Here is a 23,524-nt window from a genome sequence, read left to right as displayed (position 1 = left end):
TATTCTGAACCATAACACAGATTTGCATGAAATGTTTCATTTCTGGGGAGCTCCAGTCGAAAATGTTGGTTGTAACATTTCGTGCTCATCCATCCTATGGCTCAATAGTTATTAGACATAGAATATTTGCATTTCCCATGGACGATAGGTTTCACTAACTATAGGAGCACGTATTTTGCCTTATAATATATATATATATATATATATATATATATATATATATATATATATATATATATATATATATTAGGAAATTCCATTTGAGCCAGGTCACAAATTCCACAGCGCCATCTAGTAGCCATCACTGTGGAGGTTCACCTCCTGTTCTGAGCCACAACAGCAAGGCTGTGGGTATGCAAATTAGCCCAAATGCAAACCTTTTTTTCTACGAAATTGTCTTTGTCGAAGAGGGCAGTGCTACTTTATACATAGCTTAATCACCCCAAGAGAGACATTTGCAAAGCTGTAATTATATATGTATAGGTGCCGCTGGTAGCCCCAAAGAATCCATGTTGGAAGCCCTCTGCAAGATGGCTTATGACCTTTACCCCTTCTGCAACAAGATGAACGTCTGAGAGACTGGGAGAGGGTTTCTCTGAGATGCCCCTCCTCGCTTTAAAAAAAACAGCCCATCCAGTCAGAAGGGAATGATGGTAAGAAGCAAACTACACACAAATTGCACTGGTTATGGAGCTGTGCCTCACAGAAACAAAGGATGTCTAACCTACCCCCATATCCGCATTTTAGACAAAGTTAAGATACTCCACATGGGGAACACCGACAAAGTTATGGGGCATTGAGTATGTGCATGAAATGCTCCGGCGCGGGGCTACTATGTATGGACAGTGGTCAAACTCTACATAAACGCATGAACATCCATCGTCACAGCGTTGAGTGATGCACAGAGGAGAGCCCAGTTGGTGAGCATTTTCAAGAAACTAATCATACCCTTGATGAGCTCAGAATTGCTGTACTACGGGTTAATTTCAGAACTGACAAATCCAAGAAGACCTATTAATTCAAATGCATGCACATTTTCACTACACCTTCACAGGCTTGAACAAACATTGCGGTTTCATGAGCCACTATCCAACTAACAGATTCTCATTTTTCCAACTATAGAAATGCAAGGATCACAAGAATCAGACCTGACACTCTTCATCATGTTTTCCAAAGCCATTCACAGGCAGCTAACTGACTCTGCACCACTCCCACCAGCCTCCCTAAGGCAATGACACATTGCCAGACTCCCTCCAACACCGCCCATCTACCCTAAAAATGCCCCACCCAAAAGCTTCCCAGAGACCTGTCAGGGCCCCTGTCTCAAGTCAAATCCCACCCTTTCCTCATGACTATGATGCAACAAAATCCTGATATGGTTTTCGACACAAACCTACCACACTGGACTCCACTCGTCGTGGGCCTAACACGACTGGTTGTGCTTCCCCGCTTTCAGTCTTCTAGAGATACATGCCTGATACATGGATGATTGCGTCACTATTGATCTTGCAAAGTGACGTTGCTGACATACTGAGTTTCAACTGGACTGCACCAACCCCGGCTGACACTATCCCATCCCCTACTGCCTTCCAGAGAGTATTCTAACAGGGGTGGGTTGTGTTTATTTTTATTTTTTCCATTCGTCTTGTGTCTTTCCCTTCTCAGCTCCACTGACCCCTGCCCCACTTACCACAGTGCACCGTTCAGACCTGAAGACTGCAATGTGTGGGGGAGTGCAACATCTAACACATGCTTCTCTGAGTAAGACCACAAATCAGGTACACAGACAGGCACAGATAAAGAACAAGGATTTCCAGAAGGGGCGAACTAAGCTGTAATACTGTAATGTATTGCAAGGGCTGAGGAAGTTATCGACATGTTTTCTTTTGTATCAATACTGTACACTCTCTCACACACACACACACAACACAGAGACACACACTCTCTCGCTTTCTCTCTCTACACTAATTTCAGAAGATGTGAGAATGAACAGACTGATGGTGGGTTCAAGTTAACAACCACAGGGGATGGAGGGACTTTGTAGTTACTTCACAATAGCTCCAGCTCCCCTTGCAAGTGACAATTCTTATACCAACAGATGCAACAAATAACAGAGAGTATGTGGATTTAATTATTACTTTTATGTTTTTTTTGTAGGCAGGAAAAGAAAGCATGGGCGTAACAGGAACCCAGTGGAGGTGAGACCTTTTCTATGACATCTCTGCGCTGCTCAGCCACTGTGGGCAAGGTGGTGCTGCGATTCTGTCTAAAGTTACTGGTGTAGGTAGGGTGGTGGGTAGTGGGCAGTTAAGGTACCTACACCTGACAACACCATGCTTACTTTATAAGTTCCACACATATCTTCAAGTTAGTGTTTGGTGATGTCTGGCATTAGTAATAGAGACAATGGCCCTCATTACGACCCTGGCGGAAAGTGACTGACCGGACCGCCACAGCGTAAATAGCGTTACCGCCATTGCACGATGGAGCAAAGTGCGGCCCATTCCGACCCATCGGGCACGAGCATCACGGCATGGCGGAAGTGCAAAGTCCGCGATGGCGGAAATGACCCCAAAACGGCCCACACCGCCGCCGTACGGCGCCCTAGGTGCAATACCGCCACCCATCTTAGCGGACACCGCAGTGAGCGCCAACCGGAAAGTACGGTGACCGTAAATATACGGAAACGGAAGTAAAAACATGGGCCCGGAACGGGAAACATCCCGCTGAACACCTATAAAACCACAAAATCCACACAACCACTAAAAACACTACCCTGAGACACACCCCAACCCGTCATCCACCCTAGCGAAACCAAGAAAAATGGGAAAAGTAGCGAAGAAAGCGTGCGACCGCAAGCGGCAGGTCCACTTCTCCCGTGAGGAACTCACCGTGCTAACAGAGACCCTCCAGGAGAATGCCGCCGCCGTCTTCTCCACGCAAATGACCAGGACGGCACTTGCGAACAAGAAGGCCATATGGGCTCTGGTGGCACAGCGGGTAAGTGCGGTGGGGACCGCACCCCGCAACCCACAGCAATGCAGAAAGCGATGGGACGACCTGCGGATACGCGTCCGTAGCATACTTTCTGCCAACCGCAACATTGCCACAGCCACCGGGGGAGGATCGGAATCACCCATCAAGTTGACCCCCTGGGAAGAAATCTGTGCCTCCACCATTGGAATGGAGAGCATAGAGGGAGTCGGAGGGATGGAGAAAGGAGTGCAGACATCCGGAGAATCAGGTAGGTGGCCCAAATGAAACAAAGCTAAATCCACAATGTCCAGTCATGTGAAGTACCATGTGTCCACATAGTGCAACAGAAACACATGTCCAGGAGAACGTCCACACACATTGGCCTGATAGCGCACTTTAAAACTCACAATAAATACATAAATAATTAAAAACCCCAAAAACACCCACTTCACGTGCAGCAGGCACACCCTAACTGCAGGCTGCCAAACAACTGCACCCTCACTCCACACACAAATGAAAGCACCTCCAAGGCCCCGACCCAAATCACCCTCAGGTACCACCCCAATGCATGTGATACAATGCCATTCCAATTCCCACAGACCCATTAATAACCCTCGCCCTCCTTTACTCCACCACAGGGTCCGATCCAAACGACGAGCTTCAGGACACCCCTACCAGCACACCTGCAAAGAGGGCCAAGACCAACGGCCAAAGACCCTCCACCTCAGCTGCACGCATCAAGACACGGCAGCAGCACAAATCAGGTGGCAGCACAGAGGAGGGAACATCAACAGGCACCCCAGCAGCCAGCATGCCCACAACAGCAGCACCACAGGTCCCCCCAATGGATGCCACAGAAGGCACTGCCTCTGGTGGCAGCAGCACCATAGGTGACACCCCATTGATGGCAGCATGCTCCGACACAGAAGACGGGGATGTCGAAGTCAGATCCATCCATGACCTGTCCCAATCCCCCTGTCTGTCCCATCCCGTACAACATGAGGATACCACGCAGGGGCACCCACAAGACGACGACTGGCCATCCCCCACAAGCCCTGTGGCAGGGCAACATGAGGCGAACAGCCACTCTGTGACACCACCGCAAATGGCCATGGCCCAGCAGAGGCAACAGTCCCTCGACCAGTTAATCGTGCAACAGCAGCAACTGGCCACGCTCCTCAAGGACCATGCCGATGAATGTGGGGGCACTAAGGCAGACATAGAAACATCAACTGAGACACTTAGGGCAGAAATGGAGAGAAGTACAGAGACACTAAGGGCACAAATGGAGAGTAGCACCGAGAGCCTGAGAGTCCAAATGGAGAGAAGCACCAAGAGCCTGAGGGGGGAACTGCATGCGACGTCCAAAGACGTATGTGCCGAACTTGCCGCAGTGAGCTCTCACAAACCCTTAGGGACATGCATGGACGTGAGCAGGCAGAGACATCATCCGTTGCAAGTTCCGTCCAGGGCAGCCCCCAACGTAGATCTGGGAGGAACCTGCGCTCACAGGCAGGGGTGCCCCTGATACCCGCAGAGGGGGCTTGCAATAGCGACTGCCCACTGACAATGAGCATCTTTGGACACTGGTGTTCGGGGGGGAGGTAGGAGGGTGGAGGGGGTGTGTTGGGCTCACTTGGGTGGCGGGTCGATAGGGTGTTTAACATGATATCACATATGCCATAAACAATGCACGATCAACCAATGAGATGTGTGGACAATGATCTTTGTGTACTAGGCCATCATAGGCGTACAGTCCATATTGTGCATGTACCAGACACACACAGTACCACGAGTACTGTGTCCATGTATCAGCCACCAGGCGTGAGTGCTAGAAGCATGCATCAATGAGATGCTGACGAATGTCACGGCCCTCCTGTGCCTCGCAGACTCCTTGAGGTGCTGCCACATCCCCACCCTCATCATGACCATCTTCAGGTGCTTGCAGTTCTGCGTCAGGGGGCATGGGCACATTTCTACGTACGCACATGTTGTGGAGCATGACACATGCCATGACCATCTTTGCAACCTTCTCATGGCGGTACAGGAGTGCCCCGCCAGACCTGCTGAGGCAGCGGAAACAAGTCTTCAGTAGGCCGAATGCCTGTTCAATGACTACACGGGTACGTGAGTGGGCATGGTTGTAGTCCTCCTCATGCTGGTCCCGTGGGTTCCGGACTGGTGTGAGGAGCCATCTCTTCAGTGGATATCCAGCATCACCTGTATGTGGACGATAAACGTATAATGTGGAATGCCATTGCTACGTACGCACACACCCCCCCCCCCCTTCCTGCCAGGTCATTGCCGAATCACATACCCCACATCATCATGCATGAAATGAGACTCACCGAGTAGCCAGGATCTGTTCCCTGCGTGTCGCTCCATGTAGCGTGGTATTGGAGAGTTCCTCAAGACCATAGAATCATGGGTTGATCCAGGGAATCGGGCACAACAATGTGTAATGATCCTGTTGGAGTCACACACCATTTGTACATTCAGAGAATGAAATTGTTTTCGGTTGCGGTACTGGGCCTCCATGGCATGTGGGACGACCAATTCCACATGGGTGCAGTCGATGGCACCAAGGCAACCCGGTATGCCGGCAAGTGCATGGAATCCCACTTTTGTGTTGATAATTTCCTGCTCCGAGCGTGGTAGAGAGATGTAGTCGTCTGCGTGCTGCAGGAGGGCATCGAGCACTTGCAATAGTGTCCGTGAGAACAGTGGCTGAGAAATGCCATGCAGCTGTCCGACTGTGTGCTGGTAGGTGCCTGTGGCCAGGAAGTGGAGTACAGACACCACCTTCAGTAGGGGTGGGATGGCGGTTGGGCTATCTATCATGCTGACAAGGTCAGCCTGTGTCATGTCCACAATGGCGGCTATGGTGTCACGGTCCAAACGGTAGAGGGTGTGGATCTGCTCATCAGTGAGGTTGAACGGATGTGCTCGGAGGCGTGGGATTGCGGGCTGCCTGCGTGGTGGTAGTGGCTGTGCTGCCGGCCCTTGCTGGCCCTGCCTTGGCCTCCTCCTCCTCCTGCGTCTCCTCCGTGCGGCCGGTTGTAGTTGGTGTTCGTCTTCTTCTTGGAGTTGGAGTACTTGCAGTGCTATCAGGTCCCCCAGGGCCAACATCGCGAGTCCTGCCGGTAGCATTTCCGAGTGGGTGTGGTTGTGGGAGGAGACTGGGTGTGCAATTTATGTGTTTTCAGGCTGTATGGCCTCCACCTGTGGTGATTCATTCCACCTGTGCAAGCTGCTCTCCCCTTTGGCCGAGCACGTCCCGCACACAACGCTGCAATTCGAGGAATGGCATCTTGCTATTGCAATCATGTATTTGTACCCGATGGCCGTGTAACATTGGTTGATATGTACATTCGGCTATGGTCCCATTGTTTCACATACAATCTTTGCAGTCGCGAACAGACTTGTGAAGGGTCAGTGGAACGTAGTACTCGAGTAACGGTGGGCCCTCATGCATCACTGTACCGAGTTGCACCGACGGGCGGGGCGTCCCATTTGTGAGTGAAGGCAGTTGCCATTTTCACACACAGCCGCACTAGATGGATTAATTTGTGATTTCAAGCGGCCACAGATGCCTTTTCGACGTGATGTTGCAAATGAGGAATTCGAAGGGCGGCGCTTTCGGTTATCAGCTAGCGGCGAGGAGATGCCCACAGGTCTGCCTGCAAATATAACGTTCTATTGTTCAATGTCCTTGAGACAGGGGCCATGGCGAGGATGCAATGATTGATATGAATAGTTTGGGATGCGCAATAGCGACGTGGGCGATGAGGCCGGATGTTCCCAAATACATGTTACTTCACAACACTGGAATTACGGGCTGGGGCACTGTGGATTTTGCAGGCTGCATAACGCACAGACTCAATGGATATTTCTAATGTTATGTGAGTAAATATTCAGGCGTTTTTATACCGGGATGAGGGAATGATGAATGGATGCATGGGCAGATGATTTGATACAGAGTTTGCCATGTACAGGGCTTCTTGGAATCTGTCCGCCTCCCCTGCGCTATGTGATGCAGGGCTGCCATAGTGGGACCATCGTCTATCTGGCCTTGTTGAGCCCTCCCTGTCTCGACGCGCCTTCAGACACTTGTGTCCATGCACGTTAACAATCCCATCAGATGGATTCTGTTTTCACAGTCGCATGCACAGGTACACTCGTTTGTGATGGTGTTTCCACCTCGATATAGATAGTTATGAGTCGCAAGTGGTTTTGGGGTGGTGATGATCCTTTGGAGTGGGCTAGCATGCATATGGCTGTGGATTTAGTGTGATCATTGAAGTGAGTTGTTCGAATGTAGTTCTGATGGCCATTCTGTTCTTTTTCTTTTCTTTTGGTTGACAGGTATCTCCTCCCCTTTTGCCACTGCCATCTGTATGCCACTCCTGCAGATGGCTTTTACTCCCGACACCTGCTGCTTCGTGTTAATCAGTGGAGCAGCATTACGATCTTATGGGACGATCGCCAATGGGCCACATGCCCTTACGCAGTACTAGTGGCTCGGAGCAACATTTCGGCCTTTCAGCTGGACTAGTGCCTCCCCATTGGGACGGCCCTGCGGTTCTGTGCGCTTCCATGTTGCCTTTTCGTACGTGAATGTGGCTCTGTGTACCATGATGGAACAGGGCGTCACACAAGTAGTAGCTGGTCATTTTTTGCGGATGCAGCCCACAATGGTGGAATGTGTTTTGGAGTTCATGGCCTAATGGCTGTATGGGCTTGGTGATTTTGTTGTGCATTAAATTTCTATTCTGATATGGGCCGTGTAGCGTTCTTCTTTGCAAGTGATGTGGCATATTCCTATTTGGGGAGCGATGTATTGTGAGGTGATCTGCATTGGGTTCCAGCTTCGGAGTATAGTTGCGTGGTACTGTGCTGGGCGCGTTTGCCTACGAAGCCCAGTGAGGTCAGGGATGAGGGCTGCCAATATGACTGTTTGAATGATGTCATGCTCAGGGGCGGGGGATTAGGTTTTGTGTAACAGATGCCGGTCAGCCAGGTGGACTGGTGGAATGATGTGATTTTCGGAATATTGCTGGTCACAGGTGCCTGTGTTTGCGTGCGTTTCTTGGTGGGGGACTGTGGTCATGTCCATTGGAATGGCTTCTGTATTCGTGCCATCTGTGCCCTGCAGCTCCCATTGGCCCCTCTTGTGATTCTTTTGTTCGTTGGCATGCATGGGTGACTTGTACATTTCACTGGTTGCATTGTGACTTCATTGCACCTACGGGGAGTTGTACTATGTGGACAGGGAGCGGTGTACAGGCACTCAGTGGGGCCGTTTACGGTTGATTCGCGATGCCGTACTTCTCACCATGGCGGAATGGTACTTTCCGCCGTGCTTGATGGCGTTAGGTACATGTCCGCTAGGGTCGGAATTCGCGTACCCTTGCGCCATGGTGGTATTTACGGTTTGGCATGGCGCGCGCGCGCGTACTTGGTGCAGTTAGCGTTGGCGTTCACTACGGTGTCGCTAATGGCATCGTACTTTGCGGTGACGGGTCATAGTCGCACCGAGCGCTATTCGATGGCGGTGTTGCATTTCCGCCATCGTTTTTCGATTTCCGCCAGGGTCGTAATGAGGGCCAATGAAAAGACTTGGGTACACCGCACTGAAGATAAGTCTTTCTACTATGTCTATAACTAAGGTTATGTGTCTGCCAAGAGTCACTTTAGTCATGTTTGGCATTCCACGATGAGTAGAGCCTGAGTAGAAACTGCATTCCTTCCTATACATGTAAAATGCAAAGCTGTGCAAACCCTGCAATAAAAAGGAGAATTGTTTAGCTAGCAGTGTAAGCTGACAGCACCGATGCAATGATACCGTGATATTTGCCATGCAATGATATTTGGGATGCAATGATATTTGCGATGCACTTCCAGTATCTCATTGGTAAATATGGACCTTGTCTGGAATGGGTACAGATCCTTTCAACGATTACCATTGTTCTATTCCTGTGCTCTCTTCATTTAAAGTTATTAGTTTGATATAGTCGTTTATTTGCCCATTTTTGTAAATATTCCTATAGTTACATTCAATCATTACCTAAAATGATAATATAGATATTAGTGACTTTGTATTTATTTTTTTAACTTTTTGCATTGGAATCCTTAGGAAACTATTTGATGAAACATGCAATTAATGAATAGGCCATACTTGTTGCATATTTTTATCGTTTTTAATATCTGTTTAGCTAATATTTGTATCCAGTAAAGACATGTATGAACATGTGTGAATAGTGGATCATAAGGCAGGTCGTTTACACATGCTAATTGTTTTCAAGAAAATATTAAATGAATTCAGTGCATTTAAGTGTTTAATTATGTATTAACGTGATTATGGGCTATTAGAACACCTGCCCCGGTGGGGGGGGGAGCGCATGCATGATGGCTACAGCCCTGTCATTGTTTGGCCAAGGCTCCTGCAGAGCTGAAGAATACAGGCACTCAGTGCTTATAATCTGGAATCATACAGCAGGGTCAGGGTGGAGGCTGCAGGGAGCAATCGCAGCCTGGGGCCATTAATCATGGGCCGGCCTCATAACAGTTGAAGGGCTACACTTTTGTGTAGACGTGATGGCCACGGGTTCTCGCCTTCCACAGAGTATAAGGGATCCATGTCACTGCCTCCGGGCCACCCCTTGCACTGGGGTCTGTATCTGTACCCATACATCCCCCCCTTTTTCTTCCTGCACTTATCAAACCTACCCTGTCCGCTGCCTTAAACCTAGCACTTGCAAATTGCTGGCTGCACTACCACTATTTGTTGCCTTTATTATTTATTTATTGTTATTTATCTGTTTCTCCTCTGCTTCGCACTTTCCACTTCTCCCCCTTCCATGCACTTTCCCCCTCCACCACTCCCATGCACTTGCGCGTTCTCAATGTCATTGGGCCTAGTAAGATCGTTGTTTTGTTCTCCCCTTGTTCCCCTTCCCTTGCCTTGTCGCGCTCTGAAACACTTGTGTACGAGCGCGATAGAAATAAAATATCAATATCAATATCAATACCACAGGAAGGTAAACTCTGCTTCAATGGTATTATGCTGCATTACTTCATGGCGCTGCACTCTCGCTCTGCTGGGTAGTAAGCAGAATTCCAAAAATTGCAGTGCATGGGAAAAGCAAGTCAACAGCTGGTTCAAAAAGATAGGCAGGTTCACCGCCCCCTCATGAGTGCAAAGCCCATGGGGGCTCCTGAACATCAGGATGGAAGAGATCACAGCAAGTTGACTCGGTAGGATAGCTCAGGAGCAACGCGCTCGCCTTGGAAGCAAGACGTTGTGGAGCAACACAGGTTCGATCGCTGGGTCTCCGCTTAGAAACCTCCAGGTATTAAAATGACCAATCATAGATCAAATACTGATACTACACAAGCGGAAGCGGCAGGTATTGTGTTCTCACAGGGGCAGAGGCAGCACACTACAGGCATGAACAAGTCTTCTTTTATTCAGAAATAAGATGAACAGTCAGCCCTTTGCCCTTTGCCCTTTGCCCTTCCAGTCTCATTCTTCTTTAACTTTTTTTTTCAAAACTCAACATTCTGGGTCCACTTTGCTTCTGAATCTCACTATGGGGTTAACCGGGGGGGGGGGGGGGGGTTGGGGCGGGGAAAGGCCCTGCAGCACAAGTTGTCGGTCCGAGAGTAGCAAGGGCAGATAACGAGGGCTCTGGGCCATTACCCCCGTTCCAGCCCTTGGCTATTAAGGCTATTAGCACCCGGGTTGCCAAAGCAGTAACTCAGAGTGCTACATTTTTTTATATTTTCCTTCATTCAAAGGGACACTGTGCGCGTTCCTTTGAACGAAGGAAAATACTATTCCAAGATGGCCTCCATGGAAAGGGAAGGTGGCACTCCGTACAGAGCCCCTCTTCCCTTTCCATGCTGGCCAGTGGGATCCGGGGAGAAGGAGCGGCTGCGGTGGCAGCACTCGCCACTGCAGACATAATGTAAGTGGGGATTGGAGGGTGAACAAAAACTCCCAAAAAAAGGAAAAGAGGGTGGGGGAAGATGGCGGCGGGGGGAGCCGGCAGTCAGGCGGCATGGAATGCAGGCTTTCACCGGCAGTTCAAGCCTGAGTTCCTACCCACCTGATTGGCTGGCGCCCCCCACCAGGGTGCTAGTAAAGATTTTAAATTCACATAAAGCTAGCACACGTAACAGCAGGCATGAAGGCTGAGTTGGAAAATCTGAATATGTGAGCATCACACATTGAAATAAAAACTAAAGATTGTGGTACGGTTATTGATAAAAGGTCACCGATAGCATCAATTATTGCTCCATTCAAGAAAAGTGTGGCAGATTTGGAAAACAGAAACAGACAGTGCCACCTGAACATATTCTGCCTTCTGGAAATGCTAGAGGAGGTGACCGCAGATCCTACATCGAAAAGTGGTGGCCAAACCTGCTGAAAGTCACATTTTTCATCACCCCATGAAATTGACAAAGGACATAGACTACAATAAAATCCTTAGGCCTGGCCAATCTAAACGCAGACGGCTTATTCACAAACCAGTCAGAATCGAAAAGGCCGTGAGAGACATTTCTAAATGTGTAGTGAGTGGAGCACCAATTTATTGAACCAAGACTTTTCTGGAAGGACAGTTGCTACCTGAAAGAAGGTCCTTGATCTGAGACCCTGGCTCATGCTATGAAACCTATGATATGATTGGTTATTTATAACATGCCTAATACCCAGAGGTTTCTAAGCGTGGACACGGGGATTGAACCTGTGTTGCTTCGTGTCATCTTGCTTCCAAGGTGAGCACTTTGCCAATGAGCTATCCTCCCGAGACATTATAGTTAATGGTATATAAGTCATTTATAACGCGCTTGTGCACATGTGTTTCTGGGGGTGACAAGACAAGGGAGGGTACGGAGGGAGGACAAGATATACAATCATGATAGGCCTTGTGTCATTCAGATCGTGCAAGTGCGGTAACGCAAAGTGCAGGGACGGGGGAAGTACCGGGGGGAGTGCAATCAGGGCAGCATTGCTCTGACTAAGTGCAGCAAGGGCAGCACAGATCTGGGTAAGTGCAAGGAGGCGGGGGACTGTAGAGGTTACAGTTACTGCCCCTACTGTGCGACAGGCCCGGAGGCAGTGCGGGGGAGTCTGGTCAAGCGGAGCCAGGTACCCAGTGAGACTCTGAGGGTAACCAAGCAACCAGTCGGTGCAGCAGACAGGTCGGTCAGCAGGCGAGGGAGGGAGAGAAAGCAGAGGAGGAAAGGAAGGTTTTGAGCTGCTTCAGGAACTTCAGGTGGTCCGGCTCAAGTTTGAGAGGGGCAGGGAGGCCGTTTCAGTGACGTATATTAGTGTCGCAGCATGCCTCCTTGCATATATTAGTGTCGGAGTGTGCCTCCTAGCGTATATTAGTGTTGGAGTGTGCCTCCTAGCGTATATTAGTGTCGGAGCATGCCTCCTTGCATATATTAGTGTCTGAGCGTGCCTCCTTGCATATATTAGTGTCTGAGCGTGCCTCCTTGCATATATTAGTTTCAGAGCGTGCCTCTTAGCGTATATTAGTGTCGGAGTGTGCCTCCTAACGTATATTAGTACCGGAGAGTGCCCCCTAGCGTATATTAGTGCCGGAGCGTGCCTCCTAGCGTACATTAGTGTCTGAGCATGCCTCCTTGCATATATTAGTGTCGGAGCGTGGCTCCTAGCGTATATTAGTGTCGGAGTGTGCCTCCTAGCGTATATTAGTTCCGGAGCGTGCCTCCAGGTGTATATTAGTGACGGAGCGTGCCTTCTAGTGTATATAAGTGTCGGAGCATGCCTCATTGCATATATTAGTGTCTGAGTGTGCCTCCTAACGTATATTAGTACCGGAGAGTGCCCCCTTGCGTATATTAGTGCCGGAGCGTGCCTCCTAGCATACATTAGTGTCTGAGCGTGCCTCCTTGCATATATTAGTGTCGGAGCCTGGCTCCTAGCGTATATTAGTGTCGGAGTGTGCCTCCTAGCGTATATTAGTTCCGGAGCGTGCCTCCAGGTGTATATTAGTGCCGGAGCGTGCCTCCTAGTGTATATAAGTGTCTGAGCATGCCTCCTTGCATATATTAGTATCGGAGCATGCCCCCTAGCGTATATTAGTGTCAGAGCCTGCTCCTGACACTAATCTATTGCAGGCTCCCAGCAGCCACGTTTAGGGGATTGAAATGGAAGTGTGACAGCCGCTCACACTTAAAGAAAAAATCATGGCATGGTCAGAAATAACGCTGTCATGATTTATGCCTGTTCCTAAGACATGCAGGTCGAGGACCCTCATTTCTGAGAATTTAAAAGCGCATCCCGTTTGTGAATTCGGGACGGGCTTTTAAACATGCAGTAAAGACCCCTTATTTGTGCAAAGATGGGAAAAAAGGGCATGTGAGTGATGCCCTGCGTACACTTCACTTGCTTTATTTCGACTGTTGTCATAAAAGCGCACAACATCCCACATCAGTAATTACTAAAAGTAATCTGCACCAATATTTACACATTAGCCTGCGACGTACATAGGAAGATACAGAACACGACAATTGAGTAGAACAATTATTACAAAGCGTTCTGAAAGTATTTGATCCTTCTGGATCCGGCACATGTAAGATATCGCGAGTCGGCGCATACGCAGTCCATTGACGGCAAAGGTCAGCAAAGAAAGCAATGGACACATAGGTCCTCATTATGAGTTTGCCGGTCCGGAAACTACGGTACCGGTAAGCTTGCCGGTATTGTAGTTCCCAGACGGGCAAACTACGAGTTCTGTGGGCAGGCGCTCTCCCGCCCGCAAGGTCGGACCAGGCGGGCGGAACGGCACCCGCCCGCAGAACATGTCAGATGCACCGGCACCGTTCTGAATGGTGCCGGTGCTTCCGACCTCCACATTCCCATTGAGCCCTATGGGGCTCAAATGGGAATGGGGAGCTTTCCATTCCGGCGCCAGTGAAAGGGAATTACCGGGTCTGGCAAGGCTATAATGACCCGGTAGTTGCTCATTCGCAGCCGCCAGAATGTTTCGCAAGTTTGGCGGCAGCCTGCCGGTTTTACCTGCAAGGCTACTGCCAAACTTATAATGAGGCCCATTGAATATGTACGTACTCCTCAGCCAAGCTCTAAGGGGTCTTCTCTGAATGTCAAGACAGGCAGAGCATAGGAGCACAACATGTTGCATGTTTTCCACACTGTTCCGCATGCCAAACAGTGTTCAGAATTCTCAGGGTTCCAGTGGTGGTAAGGCAGTGTTAGTCCCCATTGATTTATGGTGGAATTACCACTGGCGGAATTACTCATCAGTATTTCCGCCGATTTTTGGACCACTCAGTAACTCTGCAAGTGGTCAATCTGCCAAACTCATAATTTGGCGCTGTAGGAAAAATGGGGGTAATTTCATTACCACCAAAGAAAGTGCCACTAAGGGAATTACCACCACTTTTTTTCCACACCACCACACTCGGAATCACTCGGAATGAGGCCCCTCTGTCCAAATATTCCTCATAACAAGGAGAATTGTTGATTGATAAATAGCTTAGAAAATGTCTGCTATGTTGACAATTAAAGATTGAGTTTTCTTGACACCAGGCAAAATGTCTCCTTGACTAATTTGCTTGGGCTCTTGTTGATGGTACCTGGGTTATCCCAGAATATTGGCTCTCCAATTTCATATAAGCATGTGTTTCACGTGACTAAACCATGGCATTCGGGATATCCCACTATATCTAATGAATCTGATTCTGTATGAAGGTTTAGCCCATATGGAACTAGCCTTAACACGACAAACGCTTCTATAGGCACCAGCCAAGCTGATTATGAACAGCACTGCTCGCGGCGGATAAGGGAAGCCCTTGGAATTGTTTTCAAAATGTATTTTTGTTCCGGGCCAGTATTGTTAATAAGAGCGTCCCCTCGTTCATTGTCACTGTTTGCTTGTTTGGGTACCTTGGTCATAAAGACCACCCTACTCCCCCTATAGACCGTACCGATATATGGTGTATTAATAGGATGTAATACATCTATTTAATGTTTTATTTTTTCATTGTGCATTTAGTTTAATACATCGATCAAATAAAAAAAGAATAATTATACACATAACTTTTACGAAGGAAGTATTAAAAGAAAAGCAATACAAACAATGACAAGTAAAATTAAAAATATTAATAAAATAGAGTAATTAATAGCACAAAAATTGTATTTATCCTACAGACAGAATCAATTCAAAACTACCCGCCATATAGGTACTGTTCCAATTAGGGCTTTTGAAACTTCTTTAGAACTTCCCTCCATATATTGTAAGCTGCTGACACTACAACCAACGATGTTGCACTGGAAATGGCAGACCAGAATTGGATTATTCCTTCTGTGGTAATTGCTTGCCAGTCGTGCATTACTGGGGTCCTGCAGAACAGCGCACAACGGATTTCTTACATTGTTTTCTGTATGCAATTCACCTTCCTGGGAAGTTGGTAATGCAGAGTCTCTGCCCCTTGAAACAGTACTTGAAGGATGATTTATTTTAGGCTTCAGGTGCGGTGGATCTATGTTAATACCATTTTTTTGCCCATGTACCGGCACGGTACGATACATCACCACTTTGGTCTCTGCATACTTCACTTCCATTTGTGGGAACACTAATTTGACCCTATCTTTCGTGACCTAATGTGTTGCCGGAGTGTAGTTATCTGCTCACCGAAAGGATTGTACAACCTCAGATAGAGATCCACTGAGTTTCTGTACCTTGATCGTGAAGGCTTCCAGGTGTCATGGCCGCCAGAATCCCTGCATTTGCAAGGTCTAGGGGAACCTGAGGAGATAGGATTTATGTTACCATCATCATCATCATCATCATCACCCTCAGGTGGTGGGGCCAGAACAGCGTGTCGCTTTGATGCATTAATTCAATCCTGGAACACAATCTATTCTTCTGATGCTATGGCACTTTCTGTGTCCTGGATCGAAACACCAGCATTGCAAGGAGCGTTGGAGGAGTAAACCTCTGGTGGGATCGAATACTTCTCCCCTCCCCGTTGGAGGACTGATCTTGGTTGCTCATGTTCACCAAGAGGGTCCTTGTCGTTTGTGGGTCTGCGCCAGCTTTCTGGTTTACATGGCCGTCCAATCAATTTGGTCACCGCTGGGTCTTTTTTAGTTGGTGAGGGCTCTATTTGACTTTGCTCATTAGTGCTCACATAGGGAACCGAATGGATACTTGTGGCAAGGTTAGAGGCACACCCTTTTCCAGTCCTCTCGTCACGTCTTGGTGAGGGCTGCCTGGAAGTATTAATTCCACCCAGAAGGTCCTCGATCTCATCAATAGACATGTTTGCTTCTTGGATTGGTACTGGAAGGGGTCTCTTGGATAGCAGGATTGGAGAAGGTGAGGTTATGGCATTTCTGGCTTTTCTTTGAGTCATATTTCTTTAGGTTCTTAAGGGTTAATAAACAAATGACCAATTGGTGTTCACAGGTTAGTTATATCAGCAAAATAGCTCATGTTAAACTCAAGTGCTTTCAGTGCTTGCTGCAGCTGCAGCAGCGACTCTAAAAAGACTTCCGGTCTACCGAAGCCCATACAAATCATTTAAAAGAAATACGGCAAGCTAATCAAAATTAGATCAAAAAAGAGTCAAAATTCAAATGGATTAGTTATTCCATTGTGCATGATCTTTAAGGACATAAAGACAAGGCAAAAAAGTGCCTTGTGCTTAATAGAAAGAGATCTTTCAATTCCCCAATAAGTTTAAATGGGAAGCATTAAAACAATACTGCAAAAATCGGTATTACCCAAATTGGTCGTTTCTAATGGACCGTTTGGTACAACTGGACAAATTTGGCCAGTACCATTTGGTCATTTGGAAATTACCATTTAGCGTAATCACTACCAAAGATGGAGATTGGGAGTTACGGGGGTGTCCCCTGATCCCCACGTTTGGTGGAGATTGCTTTCGAGGGTGTCCTCCATTTCTGGAGGTCTGGAGGTCAGGGGACCAAAAAAAAAAGAAGGGCGTACCCTGTGGGGTCGGATCTGCCCCATGTGGGAGGGACGGATCAGATACTGCAGGGTCAGAACAGGCACGGATGGCGAAAAGGTTAGTATGGGCGGGGTGTGGGGGATTGTGTTTTTTTTTTAATTAGGGCGGTTTTGGCCGTGGCAAAATTGGCTTTGTGGCTGATTTTACCACAGTAAATTCTGCCGCAAATAATTGTGACATGGCCAAAACGTATACATCCCAAAAATCACAGTTAATCATAAAAAATCCTTCAAAATTCTCTAAAATCCTTTTTAAAAACACTGTTGCTCTTATGTTGTTTGTTCTATGGTACTCCGCTATTTATCTCGCCAACTTTCGGCAGGCCCTGAGAAGGAAATTTCATGACAGCAATCGGGAGAATTTATTTTTACCATAGGATTACATTGGGGTTATTATTATTTTAGGCGGGAGACAGTAAAATAGCCCAATATTTCATTTAAAAATCGGGAGTCTCCCGCCTAAACCCAGAGGGTTGGCATGTATGGTCCAGGGGAACTCCAACTGGTTTAATGGGCATGCGAAAGTCTGTCTCCTACCCTCCTTCCGCACTAGCTTCAAGAGAAAGCTGCCTCATTAAGCCGAAAGAAGAGAGAAATATACTATCCCCATTGTTTACTTGATGTTAGTGGGGGACTTATTCATACGTTTCCTGGTCACCTTATTAAAAGGGAGGTTTGGTTCTCTACGCAGAAAAATGTGTTCTCTCGTCTCTTGTTCCTCTATATGCTTGTGGCACCGATATCACTGAATCTTTAGTTATTTACACATGGGGAAAGCAAAAGACTCAGCTCAACAGCAGCAGCAACAAGCTACGGTGCCAAAATGCCAAGGCTCAGAAGGTAGAAGGGTCTCTGTCTCAAGGGCTCCAAAGTCTCCAACTTAGCTTTGCAGGGGCGCCAGAGTCCCCACAGCCTCCAGCTGTGATCAGCTTTCTATGAAAAGATCTATATATTTCTATCACATAGCTGCAGTTTTATTAATTGTTCCCAATCTTCTTTCTTTTCAGACAGAGGAACGGGTCATAGATGCATCATTTCACTTCGTTTATTTTTATGAGCATGGGAACATTTGCTTTACAAATTAAGATTAGATTGTAGATTTCTGGGTATCAATATTAAAGATTTAGTCATCAACATATCTGTCTATGAGGACGACATACTCATATTCATGTCAAATCCCAGGGAATCAAGAGTAACAATTCTTTATGTTATTGATACGTATTCTGGAATGTCTGAATTCTCCTTGAATAAGACGAAGACGAGGCCTTTCTAATGAACCCAATATATAATCCAGAAATATTAAATTATTAAATTATTTGGGAACCTGATGGACCAATACAAAACTAAAGTCTTTAGATGCATTCTTTGCAAATAATATTCAAGAAGCAGTTGATGTCAATCAATAAATTCTCCAAGCAGATAGACACTTGGTCACCTCTTTTCTTGAACTGCTGGCATTGTATCAATGCTATCTAAAAGATTGTAGTTTACAGGATTTACTAAACACTTTGGGCCTCATTGCGTGTTTGGCATCAGTTCATCCGTAAATCTGGTGAATTACCGTCATAATCAGCTAACATTAGGGCCACTCAGTCCTGTGGCAAGGTGGTGTAAATCCGCATTTTTTGAGTCCATAGGACTCCACAGGGATTTTGGTGGAATTACCGTGCATGGTGTGGGCGGTAAATCCTCCAATTCAAGATGAAACTCTGAATTTGGCTGTGCAGTAAAAATTATGGTAATTCTGTTGCCAGCCACAAGGGGCAGTAATGGAATTACCACCATGTTTTTACTGCACAGTCAAACTCGTACGGAGGCCTTTTGTCTTTTGCCACTTCTTTTTCCTAATACTGTCTTTAAATAAATACATAGATTATTAAATAGATTAATTTGGAATATATATTAATCTGGTATTGCTCTGATAACACTTATATACCAGAGGAGGCGCACTGGTTCCTGATTTTGGGTGGTATCACTCATCCGTTGGGGGCAGGCAGGGTACCCTTTGGTTCTTACCAGAATCAGCACATTACACAATCAATATTCTGACTAAGCTGGTACAAGACAGTACATTTATTTTATCCTATTCACTAAAACAACTGCTGAACTCCTCTACTTTCAATCCAATTCTTAATATTGATAATTAAGCTTTGCTAGAAATTGACCAGGTTTTAAATGTCGAACGGTGTGTTAATAAAAGAGCACCTTCTTGAGGTTAACCTATCAATATTAATAAATAGGAAAAGTGTTATGTTATGCTACGCAATTAGCACCGGGATGGCACCCAACTCATGATAGAGCCTACAGTCTCTTCAACATATATCAGAAGCTTTGACCATTCCAATATGGACGCCTGTGAGCCACAGTGTAAGGAGTGTCATCCCGATTAGGTGGCTCCATCGTGGCACAATTTACATATAGCAAAGATGGGGCAGCAGACTGGTTTGCCAGATGGATGCCCCATCTTTTGCTTGCAGAAATACAGGTATATTATATGTGTATGAATGGGGCAGTGGATATACTTGAGTATTTATTAATTAATTTATTTTTATTTATCTATTTGTATCGCGACAAAGCCTGTAGGCATCAGGGCGTCCCCTAAACAAAAGGATATATCAGCAAGACCGGACACAACATGGAGAAATATAGCTCTATGGATTGCCTTATTTAAAAAGTACGGTTTTCAGGCATCTCCTGAAAGTGAAGTGTCTTTCCTCCAGACGTTGGTCCACGTCCTTCCAAGCCTTGGCGGCCAGCACTGTGAATGATCTACTATTCCCCCATTATTTCTTCAACTCCGGACAGTAAGACACTGGGCAGGACTGGGTCTCACGGATCTGCGAGGTTTGTCCTGAGCCAGATTTTCTTTCCGGTAGCGAGGGGGCTTCCCGGTAAATACGTTTGTGTGACAGGGTAAGCACCTTAAAGTGAACCCTTGCAGTCACCGGTATCCAGTACAGTGCCCTCCGAGAGGTGGTTACATGTTACCTCTTCGGGGTGTTACATTCAATCCTAAAGTCATCATTTTGGATTTTTTTTACACATTCCTTGTTGGCACCACCAAGCAAGGAATTACAATAATCCAATCTTGCCATTATAATCGCTCGGACTAGGGGTTCACAATTTCTTTGGGTGACCAGTGGTCTGATCTGTCACAGTACCTTTAAATGACATTGTGAGTTTTTCACCACACCATTTACCTGGGCATCGGCACCAAGGGAGGCTTCCATAAGGACATCTACAGTCTTTACTTTGGCAGATACTGAGGTTAGGCAGCCTTCCACTTCAGCCCAATTGCATACCTGTCCTAGTTTGTCCCTGTCTTGATTGGATCCATATTTCATGAGCTCGGTTTTTGAGCTATTGAAGCATAGTCAGTTTGTAGTCATCCAGATTTTAATAACACCATATATAGTGTTTCGTTTTTCTGCGTCCTGTAAGTAATTCCCGCTAAATTCCATCTTCAACTGAAAATCTCAGCGTAATTTGTGATCTGCAGGCCCACCCATTCCATTAGGTCACACAATGGTTTAATATACTGATTGAGTAACGCAGGGGATAGGCACGCGCCCTGTGGCACGCCACAATGTTTCTAGGATGATTCAGAGGAAGCATTCCCCGAGCAAATTCTAGATTTTCTATCACTCAAAATGAGTTTATCCACTCATTGGTGTTCTCAGAGCAATTTCCTGTGTCAACCAAACTATGAAGCAGACGTTTGTGGTCCAGTAAATCAGAGGCTGCCAATAATTCTAATAAGATCAACATCCCCATCTTACTGTTCTCCAAAGTGCCCAGCATTTGAGTTTGCAAATCCAGGAGGGCACTCTTGGTTCAGTAATTGCTGAGGAATCCTGATTGTTTCGTATGAAGGGACTGTGATGTTTGTAGATATGTCTGAAGTTGTATAGCAGCAGTATTATCAACTATCTTGAGTAGGTAGAGAGTGTTTGTAATGGGTCCTAAATGAGATGCCCTTTTCGGGTCTAGAACTGATTTTTGTTTCATTAAAGGGTCACCACCACCTCTTTAATTGCTGCAGGGACTGATTTGTAACAGAAGGATGCATTCACAAATCCCCTAAGAAATGGAGCAAAAATGTAATATTCTCCAAAATAATTTTGGATGGCATAAGTAGCAATGAGGGCTGACAAGACTAGAACAACGACACATTGATTTTACAGACGCCGTGTTGTGAAGAATCCATTTTGTGATAACATACACCCTTGTTTTGAAGATATGGTTTGAGTTCCCTTGAAAAAGGATAGGTTATCACCCGAAACGCCTCAGGTGTTTGAGATCATGATCATGGATGAAGACCATTATTTTATACCATAAGTAGTGGGATGACCATGATTACTGTGAGTGTAGAAAAACCAATGTGACACACGGTTTAAACAAGGTTTTTTAAAAATTTGACACTGAATGGTCTATTGATATTTGATCATGATTTTCTTTGGAAAATTCAGTTTTTGAAAAAGAATTTGTTCTTTGTAAAATACCATTTTGGTATATATGAAACACATTTTTTTAATTAAATTGAAGAAACTATTTTCTTTAAAGTGAAACCTGAGTAGTGGAGAATTATTGCAGTGACAGGAAGAAGTTTCTTGTTCTTTACATATTTCTTTTTCTAAATTAATTACTTAGGAATCTGAATTGTCTCCAAATCGGTAAATAGGAATTATGCCTCCGTGCGAGTGCATTTTGGTTACTCGTTATGGCAACGAGTCTTGCTAATGTCTTACCTTACTAAGTCTGCCACCAAAGACCAGCCATACTAGTTATCTGTTATGGTAAAAGCAGTTAAAAAATTACATAACTCTCCAGCATCCAGCCTTATATTGCCAGGTATGGAGTCACTACAGTAGAAAAGCCAACAAACACCAGACCCAGACCAGGAGCTTTTTGGAACCTTAGAGGGTACAGTTTAGTTTGATTGCATTTGTGTGGGGTCTACCAGGGTTATAGGCTGTATCCTAAAGCTTGAACCTCCTTTGGAGATCTTGGAAACTTGATGGACGATGAATGCGCTACTGAGTTCAGAAGAGTTCCTTTTGGGATCTGTGCGTGAAGGTGGTGAGAGTTCAAAGCACCAAGCGAAGGAGTTGAAACTTCATTGTTGTATTCACTGAGAAGAAAGTGGACTTGACTCTTGATGCACCTGGCGTGGGAGAGAGAAGAACCTATCAACTCTCACCGCCGTCATGCCCCACATGCTCTTTAACTCCAACCAGCTTTGGTCAGATTCGATGGACCGTAATAATTGACAACTGCCGCTCTGGATAATGTTGCGGCTTGTTTGCGGACTCTGCACAGGTGAACATTCGCAGAATGCCCCCACCTCTGCAAAATTACGTTTGCAGCAGTAGAGGAGGGCCGTTCCCTGCATCCACTATACAGGCACGCAGCATTAGGCGTCAACAGGCAGACACTTGGGAGCTGCTGTGGCACCAGAGTGCTTGGTTCACGTCTGGGTCAGCAATCAGCTACTTGCTGATGTTTGCTGAGGATGTCATAGGAACTAGCCAAGGTGATGTCATCAAATGTGCCATTACTGATATCATCACCAGTACACTCTAGGGGTGAAGAGGCAGGTGTGTATGCCACACTGATCAGTCACTGCATATCACAACTACTATAGCATTGATCACGGTTTCGGGAGGATAGCTCAGGGGCAACGTGCTTGCCTTGGAAACAAGACGACACGCAGCGCGCTTAGAAACCTCTGGGTATTAAGCATGTTATAAATAATCATATCATATCATATCATATCTCTTGGCTCCAGGGTGGACATGGGTGATAACGGCCTGCCAGCCCGACCCGGTGAAGGCACGAGCCAAGCACCAGACTAACATGACTGTAGGTGGAAATAGCAAAGGTAGAAACTCCATTTGCTATTCACATGAGCATGTGGGGTACGTGGTGCGGGATGCAGTGGTGCGGGAGACACTCAGGTAAGGCGTGGCTTCTTGGCAAAGGGACTTGCAAAGGTTTGGGGAGGGTGCAGAGTGAGGGGCAAAAGCATTCCAGGGTACTGCCTGGGACAACAAGGGGCAGGCCCTGAGGAGATGCTCAGGTTTCCGGAAGGGAGCCCAGATGGTGGATTCTGCCCATGGTCCTGGCCAGCAGATTGGCTGGAGCTTCTCCTGCAGGTGCTAGTATGAGTTTAGATTGAAACCGCTGGCCACTTAGACCTTCCTAGGACTGTCACTTAACAGGAGATGTTTGAAATTGCACCTATCTGCAAGTCCAACCTGATCACAAATCATGACCTACTTACCTCATGCTGTATTCGAAGCAGGATTTCCTCCTAGGTAAGGAAAAGGTATTAAAAAAACAGCATCTCTTCGCTTCAGGAAAGAAATATACCTGGGACTCCCAAAGGAGGTGAACAAGTGCCCCCTCCCCCCTTGCCATATAACTTGAAGAGGGGTCATTACTGAGTCTACAGCCCAGTATGGTGCGTAGTATAGTTTGAGTCTGGTCTGCTATCATCCCCCCAGAAAATGGTATGT

This window comes from Ambystoma mexicanum, chromosome 13 (genome assembly GCF_040938575.1).
Source record: "Ambystoma mexicanum isolate Mex_15411 chromosome 13, UKY_AmexF1_1, whole genome shotgun sequence".
NCBI classification, from domain to species: Eukaryota; Metazoa; Chordata; class Amphibia; order Caudata; family Ambystomatidae; genus Ambystoma; species Ambystoma mexicanum.
Note: the sequence above shows the minus strand (reverse complement) of the source record.